The sequence below is a fragment of the Harpia harpyja genome, chromosome 6, assembly GCF_026419915.1.
Source record: "Harpia harpyja isolate bHarHar1 chromosome 6, bHarHar1 primary haplotype, whole genome shotgun sequence".
Lineage (NCBI taxonomy): Eukaryota > Metazoa > Chordata > Aves > Accipitriformes > Accipitridae > Harpia > Harpia harpyja.
In genome coordinates this window covers 40210462-40223043 of record NC_068945.1, presented here as the reverse complement: position 1 = coordinate 40223043, position 12582 = coordinate 40210462, and the positions used below count along the sequence as shown (strand labels likewise).

General features: G+C 44.5%; 1 long non-coding RNA gene across 1 annotated transcript in view; it reads left to right on the top strand.

The window, feature by feature from the left end:
- The first annotated feature begins 10326 nt into the window (after positions 1 to 10326).
- Positions 10327 to 12582, top strand: part of LOC128143601 (uncharacterized) — a 31747-nt gene continuing 29491 nt past the window's right edge. Inside the window, exon 1 of the long non-coding RNA XR_008235804.1 lies at positions 10327 to 10955. This is a non-coding gene — a long non-coding RNA (uncharacterized LOC128143601). The remainder of the gene's footprint in view (positions 10956 to 12582) is intronic.

Sequence of the window (12582 nt, the reverse complement as noted above, 5' to 3'; positions counted from 1 at the left end):
TGCCGGCGAGGATTAGGTTTAATGCTGAACTCCTCGCAGGTGTGACAGAGAGCCTGAACAACACGCAGAACTGTGCGCCTACACATGGCAGTCCAGGTGTCCTGCAGCGGGCAGGCGCGACAGCAGTAGTACCTCATGGTGGAACGGGAAGAGTGAAGAGAAGTGTCGTAGCCCTTGTGTGTTTGAAGCTGGTCTTGCCAGGACAGGTGGAGGTAAAGCCCTGGAGAGGGAGAGGAGAGAGCGTCACAGCTGAGGTAGGAAAAGCAGCTGCTAAGGTACAAAAAGGTGTTGCCAGACTCGGACAACCAAAATAAATTATGAAGGGTGACAAAAACAAGGAACTCGTGACTACTTTGGATATGTGACTGCTTTAAATTTTACTCGGGCTTCTGAAATACACAGTAGTTTCCAGGTTACCGAGATTCCCTGGTTATCTGACCAACAGTTCAGTGAGGTCGCGTGAGAGTAGTTGCATATCACTGCTTAGTTTTGCCGTCTGTCTGTGACAGAACAGACTCTTTGTCTCGATTGCTGACTTCTTGCCCACTATCCTGATTTATTCTATTGGCAGGAACGCATGGCGCCAGTAGGCTGGCTCAAGACAAGTTTCTAACAAAAATCTTTGGCTAAAAGGAGAGTCACGCGGTGTCGGCAATCTGTATACCTATTGTCTGGCTTGTGCTGGAGCTACTGGTGTCGGGGGTGTCACAGTCCCACCGGCACCGATGATACCAGCAGTAGGTGAGAGGTGGCATCTTTTGGAAAAAAGCATTTCATGGAGCAGCAAGACGAGCTGGGAGCAGAGGGTGACAGCAAGGCAGGCGTGGCAGTGGCTTCACTACCGAGCAGGAGCAGCCCCACAGCACCCAAAGAAGAAGAGCAAAGCAGGTCTGTTGGTGGTTACGAGTTTCAGCTAAGAGTACAGACGGCCGGTGACGATCCAAGTGACCATAGTGACAAGGAGGTCTGAGGTCAGGCTGGAAAGCCAAGTCAGCGAGTCAGGGTCAGAATTGGGTTCAGTGAAAATAACCAGGGCCAGCCAGCCACCGGTCCAGTCATCATCAGAGAAGCCCCCAGTGACGGGAAGGATCCGAGTTCAGCCCAGGTGGGTCAGGGTCTGGACCAGTGTGTATGTGGCCAGGCACAGGCTTATCTGTAACATAGCTCAGGCAAGGACCGAGGGAGAGTGCTTCAGCGTAAGCGCAGCTCCTGAGTGAAAGTAAGTGGCTCTTGCTTCTTCCAGCCCTTTCTCATGCAGCAGTTTGATCCAAGGCCACTCGGCTGCACCATGGCAGAGCTGCCTTTGAGCACAGGGAGCTTAATGCTGACAAAGGCCCCAAGAAAAGGGCTAGTGAAGAACTTCAGCCCAGCTAAGGGACGTATGTATGTGACTGACTCAGTATATGTGGCTTAGTAAGTATTTGTATGCCAGAGTTTGTAAACCATCATCATTTATGAACGATTGGAAGCATGGCCAGGCATACTCTGTTTACACCATTAAATGCTGTAAAGAAGTCAGAAATGAGGGAATCACGTGGATCCTTGATTCATACGGGTGTGTTTTCCTCCTCTTTTGACACGATGCTTCTGCTATCTTTGCAGACAAAATCCTTTGGATTTTCTTTTTTCTTTCTGTGATTCCTTAGGACATGACTCTCTTCAGACACAGCAGAGAATCCCAGGCTCATGCTGGTTGCCTTGTATTGCACGGTCAACTTTCTCACAATCATAAAAGATCTCAGAACCAAGAAAAGAGTCCAAAGCTGGAAGATGGGCCATGCTAAGGCAGTCCCTGGATGAATACTCCAAAATGCCTGTGTTTCTAGTGACCTACCAGGACTGACGGGCCTTCAGAGTGTGAACCTGTTAGCAGTGCCATGGTCCTCACTCTGGAACACTTAACGCTCCAGATGTTGTCAGCATCGGTGTGTAGTCTCACTGCCCAAAATAAATCTGCCCATAACAAATTACAGCCACAACCCTGCTCCGTTCTGGCTGCAGTCGCTACAGTGGTATGCTTGGCTGGGACTTAATCGACTCTGTAGGCAAAGGCAACTCATTCGGTTCCTTCACATAGGTAGGGCACCTGGTCTTGTATCTGGGGAGAAAGACTAAGACTTGGAAGGGAAAGCTCATGTCAGGTCTTCACTGGGAACGTGCTCAGATGGACGCACGTACTTCCAGGCATACATGCAAGATGCATCTGATCAGTTCTTGCAGAGCAATTAATGACATTTCTGAGATAGCGATTGCAAGTGATGCGAATTTTTAATGGACAACAGTAAGATGCAAACATCAAATAAAAATATAGAGAGGGAAAGCCAAGAGCTGCAGCTTTTTTCCCTTTGAATGCTGGAACACACACTGGAGGGCTAAACAGTTCCCTCTATAGTATTTCAGGGGTATTATGTTGCAGCAAAAGTTGTACAGCATCCAGATTGGAGGTCCTTTCAGTTTTCCTACATCATTTACCTCCCATCTTCTTATTTATATTTTGGAAGCCTGACCAGTTGTGGTCCAAGTACATCCAAGAACCCCAAGTCCAGAATAAAATTAAATGTGACAGCAGGCTCGCTATCGGAGTCACTATTATTAGAGCCTGAGGGAGTTTTGGTCTCAGCTGAAGGAGTAACTTCAGACACTGAGGGAAGCTCCTGATGTCTACAGCTGGCTGAAGTCCAGAGCTGTAAGGTGATGCAAAAGCAGCCCATACTCTTTTCCCTAATATCGGCAGCCCTGTGTGTATGGACATGCAGAGGACGTTTTGAAGGGAAAAGAAAGCAATCGGGAAAGAAGTTCAATTATGTATGGTGAGCAGATGGATTTAGCAAGCCTGCCTGCTGAAACAGAGGCATGACCGTGCAAATCAGCTAAGTGGTTAATGGTCACAGATACCATCCTCTTACAGCCCTGGTGGTGTTTATGTTATATATACAGTGCTAGAGGCATACATTACAGTCTGCACATAAAAAGAAAGATGGCTCGTGCTCTTTCAAATTTACAATCCTCTTTAAATTAACAATTTCTGCAGCACAGTATATGTGGACTTTATTTTATGCATCTGAGGACATCCTCAGTCACACACTGCCCTGACTTTCCACGGCAGGGGGGTTCAGCTGCATTCATCCTCCAGAAATTTTTGCTGATTTTATCCATATTATACTGATACTTACCTCCTTTTCTTGAGGCAGATCCTTCGCTCCATATTTATGACTTATTCATGCCGAACTTTCCTGGACCTCAGTAAGATTTTTTCCTGGTAAGTCATGAAGAAACAATGCATACTTAAGCTCTCTGGTACATATGCCATTATTAATTTCATGTCTAAATTTGGCCGCCTGAACTTCGACTGTCACTGTCAATAGCAACTGACCACAAACATTATCCCTAACAATAACAGCATTACAGAGCAACTGTGCCCCCATGGAAAAAGAAAGATAAGACTCTTTGTCAAACGTAAAGCCCTTGCAAACATTTTGCAATAGCTAATAAGATTTTGCTGGAATAAGGGTGAACAGATTTTTTTAACAAAATATGTATGGGACTCTAGATTTGTCTCTAGTTTATTGTTTCTTGTGGGGCTCTAGTGAACAAACAACTTTGAGTAATGACATCGGTGCTGTTGTAAAACTGTGTTGTAAAAGCAAGTATTTCATGCCTCTTAAGGCCTTGTATGTTGTCAGTTTGTGTCTTGCTTCACTTGGTTCTCTGCCTGCTTTGCAAAATTTTGGGTTTCCTAATATCAACCACTAAGTTGATGCTAAGTGTTACGGAGGAAAATCAGCGATTATCTGCTCTTCTGAAATGAAGTGGGTTTTTTAATTTATTTTTTCTTAGCTCCAGGTTCAAGTTTAAACCTAAAATTCTTAATGACTTGCACCCGCCCCAAATTAATTTCAAAATAGAATAGAGGACCATGACACAGCCTTTCCCCTAGCATGTGATACAATAATCAGGAGTACACATCTTGTTTTCTTTAGCAAACATGTTTCTATTGCATTATAATGCTGTTGGCCTAACTGGTTAGCCAATATTCAGTGTCATTTGTAGGGGAATCAGATATTTCTCTGTTTCTGCCCCATTATTTCCAGGCAATGTGTATAGAGGCTCATTCCACTGAAAATTAGGAAGGATTAAGTAGCAGGAGACAATACTCCAAATCTCATTTCTGCCAATGCTTTAGCCAAAACCCCTCCGTGCACACACTCCTGTCTCCTTTTCTAGCTGTTTGCCAGGCACTTGGCTGTGCTCTGCTGCCTCATTTGGCCATACAGAGCTGCAATCGATAGTCCGTGTTTGTATTTGCTGGGACGCTTCTAACGGTGTGTCCCAAGCACTTCAGGCTTGCACATGGGGCTGGCCCATGGGCAATGATTTTCCATTACTGCAACAGTCATGAAGTGGAAGGATGCTAACTTGCCATCAGTTGTATATCCTACCACACACGCCAGGTGTGCCAGTGACAACTGGAAGCACGTTCATAGCATTTCTGTTCCTTCTGAATAGCACCTTGCCGTGCATTTGCCCATCACTTAGGAGAGTGGGCCTCCCTCCCCTTGGGCAGCACAAGCATTTTTCTCAGTTTGCTGGAATATACAACACAAGGGTAGCTCAGACACTGAGCGTTGTAGCCATTCCTGGTTTTCCTCTTGAGCACTTCTGGTCCCAGGAAATAGATTTTGCTATCCTTCCCCTTGATGCAGTTGGACAATAACAAGGCAGCAGCACCTTCCAATAATTCTTTACCAAAACACACATTGTTTTGCAAGACGTCCCTTTGGATGCAGATACAAAGGATTAGTCCTGTTTGTGTTCAGTAACAAAAAATTCAAATAAAACAGCATAGCACAAAGGATCAGAAGGGACCTTTTTGTATCTGCCAGTCCAAATGTTTGCTCTTCCAGGTATGTTCATCACATAACGAATGAACTCTTTGAATGAGCTCTTAAACGAACTCATTCAGCTGCAATTTAATTCTAGCCAAGTTTCTTATTCCCCCATCTACATGTGGGAGGCTGGTTCCAAAGATCAGCCTTCTGTTTATCAGAACAATTTATTTGTGCCCAGCATTTATCAGTTTGTCCTGCCGATAAACCTGACCTTCACCTCTTCTGTGGTGTTTACACTTCTGGGAGCAGCCGTTTCCTTTCTCGGCCTTTGTTTTTGAGGGCGCCATGCAAATTCCCTAGGGCGGTATTCTTCATATGTAGCTTAAAGTATTTAAATAAAACATCTAATTTAGGAGCCAAGTCAGAACTTAGGTAGGCTGAATGACTGGAGGTGCCCATCTCTTTCCATTGACTACAGGAGTCCCTGGTGACTGTGCTCCTAATTTATGCATCTTTGTGAAGTATCTGAAGTTGGGCAGCATGAACCTGGGCTTTAATGCTGTTGGTTTTTACCTCCTGACCAGTCTTGAAGGCCTCCTCTGCATTGGATCCCATGGGAATTTATCCTTCGTGAACATAGTTGACCAGTATTCCAGATGAAGTCTCATCACTGTCATCGGTAGCTTTCCTGCTTCTCTGTCAATTGGAAATACCCTGTCTGACATGGTTTGCCATCATGTTTACTTTAAACAGGCCTGCATTCTGTACTGTATTTCTTTCCTCCCCATGATTTACAGTTCACTAACTAGCTGAGACCTGAAATTCATGTTAGTCCTGAGGTCCGTGATCTTTCACTGTGGATTATTAAATTTTACTTTATTTCTGTCAGCCTAGACCTCATGGTCAGTTCTTCCTATGCAATATTTAAAACCTCCTTTATAAAGACATGACCTCCCAATTTACATGGCAATTTTAAAGTTCATTAACACCCCCTTGTTTCTGCTGTCCTGGCAATTAGTGGCAGCATTAGGCTGCTTGCTCCCAAGAACAAGAAATTCCTGTCGGAAGTCCGCGTTTTGTGTTGAATAGTCACCCACTTGTTGCTTATACATTTGCCAGGCTGCCCAAATAGTCAGTGTCGAAAGGTGTCTTTTCTTAATGATAAATTTGTTCCTGAAATGGAGAGAAATATAACAATAAAGCTGTTATCAGCTATCGTGTAATTGCAGCCCTATTTCCATTCCGTCAGTGGAAACTGCTGCTTATTTGAAAGATGATTATTTGATTGCTGCTTGATTGCTGCTTATTTGAAAGGTGATTTCTCACTGCACGTCGCACTGAAGCTGCTGGGACCTGCCAAAGCCCATGCTCCACAGTCTGAATAAGATGCAGACTTCATACTTCTCTTTACACCGAAAATTGGAAATATGAAGAGTAATTCATTGTTGGAGGGGAAAGATTGTTTCAGATTCTGGCTTCCAGAGGGCCGGTTGAGCAAGACAGGGAGAGGAGTGGCAGAGGTCCTTTCCAAAGAAGGGAGAGTTGGTCTTTTTCTGTGGTGTCAAAGAGCCGATAGCTACATTGCTTTTATTCTACCGAAGTCAAAGCAAGGAAATACCAAGCTGTACACCTTGTGGTACCTCAAGGTCTAAGTCCTGGCACATCCCAGATACTTCTGCATTCCTGCCTTCCTCTTACCCACAGGATGACTGTGTGCTCCCTTCTTGTCTCTCTCTATTCACCATCTCCAAGTCCTCCCTTCCTCCAGAGCTTCTGCATCACCTGTACCTGGGTACGCTTTTCCTCCCTCAAGGGGTTCAGTGTCCCTCGTTTCCTTTTCTCTCACCCTGCCCACCATGATTCCCCTCTCTCTCATCCTTCTCCCCTTCTCTTTCACACACTTAATCAAACACTTTGGACTTACACTGCAAATAGCTGGGATCTTGGCAATGCTGGAAGATTTTGTCAACTTATTTTCTGAGGAGTGGGCAGTTCCAACTGTTGTTGGAAGTCCTGGACTTGCTAACTAGAGGCTCCAGCCACTGCTCTCTGGTTGACTGGCCACAGAATTAGGCAGCTTCTGCCCAAGGATGTCCGTAAACATTCCTCCGATGTTCTGGAAATGATTGAATGTAATGTTGTGCAGTTACCCTATTACAGGCAAACATAAATAAGCAGACATGGGTATGAAGGTTTTTTTGGGCCCTGGCTTCAACTCCCAAAGGTGAGGACTCACTCCTGGATGCAAAAGCTGTATTACCGTTTCAAGCACTGATGTATAAAATTAACAGAATCAAATTGTTAATGCTAAGTAGTCACAACGTGCTCAATAAGCAGCTATAAAGAGGTGCTTTTGTACTGAGGGGAGAAATGCATGTGTCTGGCAGGAATCAGGGAGCCTTTCCTGGCAGAACAAGAATGCTCTCAGATGAAAATAGAGAGAAGAGGGGTTGAACGGAGCAGAAATAGGGTGCAACCCATATAGAAAACTCCTGTGCAATCTATGGAGTGCAGGGGATGTACAGGGCCATAATGTTTAGATTTTCCAGTTGCTGTCAATGCTGGCCAAAAATAATGACTCATTCGAATATGCTTAAGAGCTGCACTTTGAAAATAAGAATCCGGGCAGACAGGTACTGGCATGGAAATGTACACAACAGTTTGTTTAAACAGTGTCTTTCACAACTAGCTACTCAGTGACATGTGACAAGCCACAATACTTTTGCCACGTCAGTAGCCTGCACTGCCTGTCGCAGCTCTGTCACCTTCATCTGGGTCCATGCTTGGCATCCCCATCGCACTGACCTGCCCAGCTGCCACACAACTCTCATCCACTCTCAAGTGTGTGTCAGCCCTGAGGATGCAAAGTTACAAACACTTAGTTTTATTGGGCACCTGCTCTTCCCGTCCTTTCAAGGTTTTCCTATGGCATGCAAGTAATTTTTGCAGGTTGTTTAAGAAAAGCAGAATTTTATCATGAGAAGTGTTGTGTAAATACCCATCCCCAAGAGAAACTGTTGGAAAATACACATATGCATGCTGTCGGAAATACGTAATCTCATTTGGGGTGAGGTCTGTGGGTAAAAGCATGCTGTCTTCCTGATATTTGAGTACTCCCAGCAAAAGGACCTTAAGAAAGAAAGAGGAAGAAGAAACTATGGTTAAAAAAAAAGAAGAGAGGGAAATATGTGACCCTGCATCAGTTTCATGTTGAGTGCTTGGATGTGTAAGACTCCACACGGGAGATCTCCCACCTCCAGCAGCTTGCTTTCTCATATAAGAGAGAAGAATACTGAAAATAGTGCCTGCCAGACCCTGGTCGTGCACTGAGGAAGATGGAGGTGGCCTCTCTCAAACAGTCGGCATGTCTGCAGAGTCAGGGATTCCCCTGCAGCCTCCGCGCCATCCCCCATCACCTCTGGTGGCTGTCCCTGCAGGCAGCAGCATGGAGGGATTGCCCCCCCATCCCTGAGGGGATTCGAAATGCCCCGTAATCGGAGCTGTCATGAATATTGCAGCAGAGACGCAGTGGAAATATCCACGAACGTGGTGCCTCTGTGGTGAGCTGGCTGGTTGGAGGTGGTAATGACAACGGGTAGCGCAGGCAGCATTCCTCTGCCTTGAGGTCAGCATCCCAAACCAGTCAGACTGATGCCAGCGCCTCGCCACGCCTGCCAGTAACGTCATTAAAGGCCAAATCCTCCTCTCCAAGAAGTCGGCACCAAAGCCCTGTTCAGTCCTTTACTGCCTTTTTGGCAGCCCTGTCCCCAGCCATCAGGCACCTCCATGGGGATGGGGACGGGCCAAGGCCAGGTTGGGACGTCAGCCCACGTGTGGGTGGGGGTCAGGATCAGGCCCCGTGAGGGGTCTCCTGACTTCTGGCAGCTCCACTCCACTAGTCTCCCTGCTATTTCTAGGACAGAGTCAGCGGGTTCAGGATGGAAAACAGTACAAGCAAGGCCATAATGGAAAAGATATCACAAGATACAATACAATACAATACAATGCAGTATTGTATTGCGTAAGATATTACTGCTATGGTTATGAGAGCTCTAGGCTGATCAAGCGACAAGGAAGGGCAAGGTAATTCTTTTGAGTTGTTTTTCATTTGTGTGGGTTTTGGTGTTTGGTTTTGGTTGGGTTTTTTTTTTTGAGATTCCACTACTAAATCTAGAAAAATCTCCCTTTTGTCTGGTGACACTGGTGAGAGCTAATTGCTATTGCAGCCTGCATAATATGTCTGCATCTAAATTCAGGCGTTTCAGAGGGCATCTTGTTTTTTAAAGGAGGCTCACAGTAAAGCTCTGTGCTGCAGCTTGAAAAGGCAGCCAGCACCCAGCCTGCAGCAGGGAGAGGCATGGAGCTCACCACAAGCCTTTAAGTGCCCTTTCCTCCTCCTGCAGGGCAATGCCTATGGAACAAAAAAACCCAGAGCAGGCCCCTCTTGGATGCTGCTGCCCAGGACCTCCACGCTTCTGTGTGATACCACACTGCTGTGTGCCCTTTTTGCCAGCATGAAGAAAATCTGCTCAGAGGACAGTTAGACACTGTTTCCCTCTTCCTGCGTCACAGAATTTGTCTATTCATAGTTAAACCTAGGATTATTGAAATCTCTTTAAATGTGTTTGGTCTATTCATATGTTATATGAATAGGGCTAGAGGAATGAGGCATACCCTATAGATTAACAACATACCAGTAGTGCTGCATGTACCACCCCTTCTGTTTTTTATTTGAAAACATCTCAGGACCAGTAGAGTAACATGCTGAAAATGTAAATCTGGCTCCCTTTTGGTGCAGTTGAGTAGCTAGAAATAAGGAAGAGAGACAGATTTACATATAGGACTATTACAGACCCAGGTAGGATGAATACTCACTGTAGCTTGTAATAAAATTTTTGACACAGGTAGTAATAGGACATAATTACATTTGAGGTGTTTAAGAGAAGGCGCTTCTCATACAGACTAACCACAGGAACAATTAGAGGTGCAAAAGTCCATTTTCCTCATGTGCTCTCAGATACAGAATATGTTAAACTATGAACGAACCCAGAGGTTGTGATCTTTTGTTCTGCAAATTAACTAACCTCATAATTACAGGTTTTTGTATAACGAAAGGCTTCTTTTTGATCTGCACTTCTTTTAGATCAGGTTGCTTTACATCAAAATAATCACTGACCTAGTTTGCATGGGGGACATCTCCGAGCAATATTAGTGGGATTTTCTTGCAATAGAGCTCATTACACCTTAAGGGTTGCGGATCTTTAATTTTCAGAAGGCAAAATTGCTTGGAAGTCTTTACCATGTTCGAAGTGGCTTGTAGCTACAAAACCCATGTATTCCTTCTGGCAATATCAGCCTTTCTAACTCAAGCAAGCCCCATAAAACCTCATAACATCATTTGTTTCCAGTAGTCACAACTAATTTCTCACTAATGAAAAGAGTGTGACGCAGGACAGATTTATTTCCATAAACATGATTTACTTTGTTATCTATCTCATTAAAACAAGCAATTAGCCAAAGCTTTAGGTCTTCAGACTTTTCCGTGAGGATACATTGATGATGAAAGCAGATGTTTCTCCAGGACGGGAGGTCCTGTTCGTTCACAAAGGCAGCGAGACCACTTACATCCCCCAATTCAACAAGAAACGTGATGAGGGGTTGTGTCTTTTCTCACTGCTCCAATTCCCTTCCAGGAGAGCACATAACCAGCAACCTTTGCCTCCTAACCTTTCGTGGGGACACGCGCCCGTGGTTGCCCCAGCTGCGCCGAAAGCCATGGACGTTTGAGAGCATCTGTGCCAGGCGGAGTGACCCGGTGCCGGCGCTGCCCGGCCGAGCCCAGTGCAGCACTGGGGCTTCGCCCTGGCCATCAGCTTCGCTGCTGCTTCTGCTCAGCGGCACGCAAACGCTACCCCTCCCCAGCGGGGAAGCTCATTTCCCCCACGTGATCTTTATTCTGGCCAATAAATAAATAAAATAAATAATATTCTGGGAGCAAAAGCTTGTGACTGAAGGTGAGACAGTTTTCCATTTATCATGCATGATAAATCCTGGCTGTAACGCAAGGACCCCTTTCAGTAAGTTTAGCAGCTGTATTGCCCTGAAGACTGGGCTGTATTTGGAAAGGTAAGTAAGATTCTTTTTTTCCTCAGTGGTTGCTGACAAAGCTTGTAACAGGTCTAATAATGCTTGTGTCCTGTGGGAAATATGTATGTTAATTTGCTCGTGTAAACACTCCTTCCTCCTAAGGAAATGCTCTGCCTGGCTCTACGTGTTCCTTCACATGTTTTATAGAAACAGTTAAATAAACAGCTTACTCCCAGTGCCTCTTCTCACTGAATCAGTGACACGAGTCAAAGTCCAGCAGCCCAAAACCGCATCTCTGATCTTTATGATTTCTCTGCGGAATCTCCCCAGTCCTCCTCTGCTCCAGAGTCAAATGCTTTTTGTTTCGTGCCATGAAGATCAAATGAATTAAGTCTACTTTAGATATTTTTGGTCATGGTAGCCTGGGAAAGTCATGGCTTCCAACAGTTTCTTTTTATTGACTTCTCTGTCCCTGGTCTTTGCAACTTAGGTGTTGAAAAAATGACCTTCAGATCCTGGGAAGGGAGCACGTAGTTCCTTCCATGCTTCCCAACTTTTTTAACATCTTTCAGTGTCTACAACAGCGAAGACTGCTTTTCTGAGTTTTTTAAAACAATTTTAAAACGTTGATTGATGTCACCATATCACTGATTGCCACTCAGCATGAAACGTAATTTATGAATGGAGGGCATGAAAGTGGTTTCCATTGCTGCCATCTTCTGGTGCAGTTAATGAACTCCACACAGCAATAACAAAGGCACATTAACAGTGAAGAGAAATTAAACAAACCAAAATAGCATATAAATCTTCCTGAAGGCAGCTGTTAGATGCCAGAAAAGCATCTTAAAAGGTAATACACACCAGAAGGACCATTGCCAGCTGAAAATTGCAATGCTCCCTGGAACTGCCTTGCCTGTTGTTGTAGTACCAATGTAACACCCGTGATGATATTAGAAAACATAAGGAAAAAAAATGTATTTCTCTGTGTCTTGGAAGGCATTTGATACAGCGGCTCTGCAATCAATTTTATGGCTTTGCTGAAGTCATTTCCCCGCTGTTTGTATGGCTCGTTCAAAGCGGGAAAAAAGAAAAGAACATTTTGGTTTTTAAGCAGGTAAATGTGAAACAATGGAAATTACCCAGGAAAGTTCAAGGAGAGGTGCAGGGTTAGAAATTACTTTAATTTACTTTTTGGAACTGATCAGCTGACAACGTCCCTACATGTGGTTCAGTAACTGTGGTAAATGAAAGAAAAATGAATACATTTCCTAGAGTTCAGTAAAGGCAAAATAAAAAATGCAGTAACCTAAGCAAAAATAAATAATCTTTAGGAGCTATTTTTGCTGCACACCACAACACATTTCAGAGCAAAAAATAGCCTTTGTTGTGCTCTGCATGGAGAGCAACTCCGTGAGGTGCACAGCTGAATCCAGTGGGAATCCATCATACCAATACAAAATATGTTGAATTTCTGCCCTCATTTTGTGAACAAAAGCACAGTATTCTGTCTGTATTCCATTCATTCGTGCTGAATTTCAGATTTTTGGGGGTTTTGTCATTGCGTTGGCTTGCTCATGAGCTTAGATTGATTTTTAATGATTTAAGAATCCAAAAAGCGCTCAATATTTCCTGAAATCGCACCTATATACTCCAACTGCACGCTTCA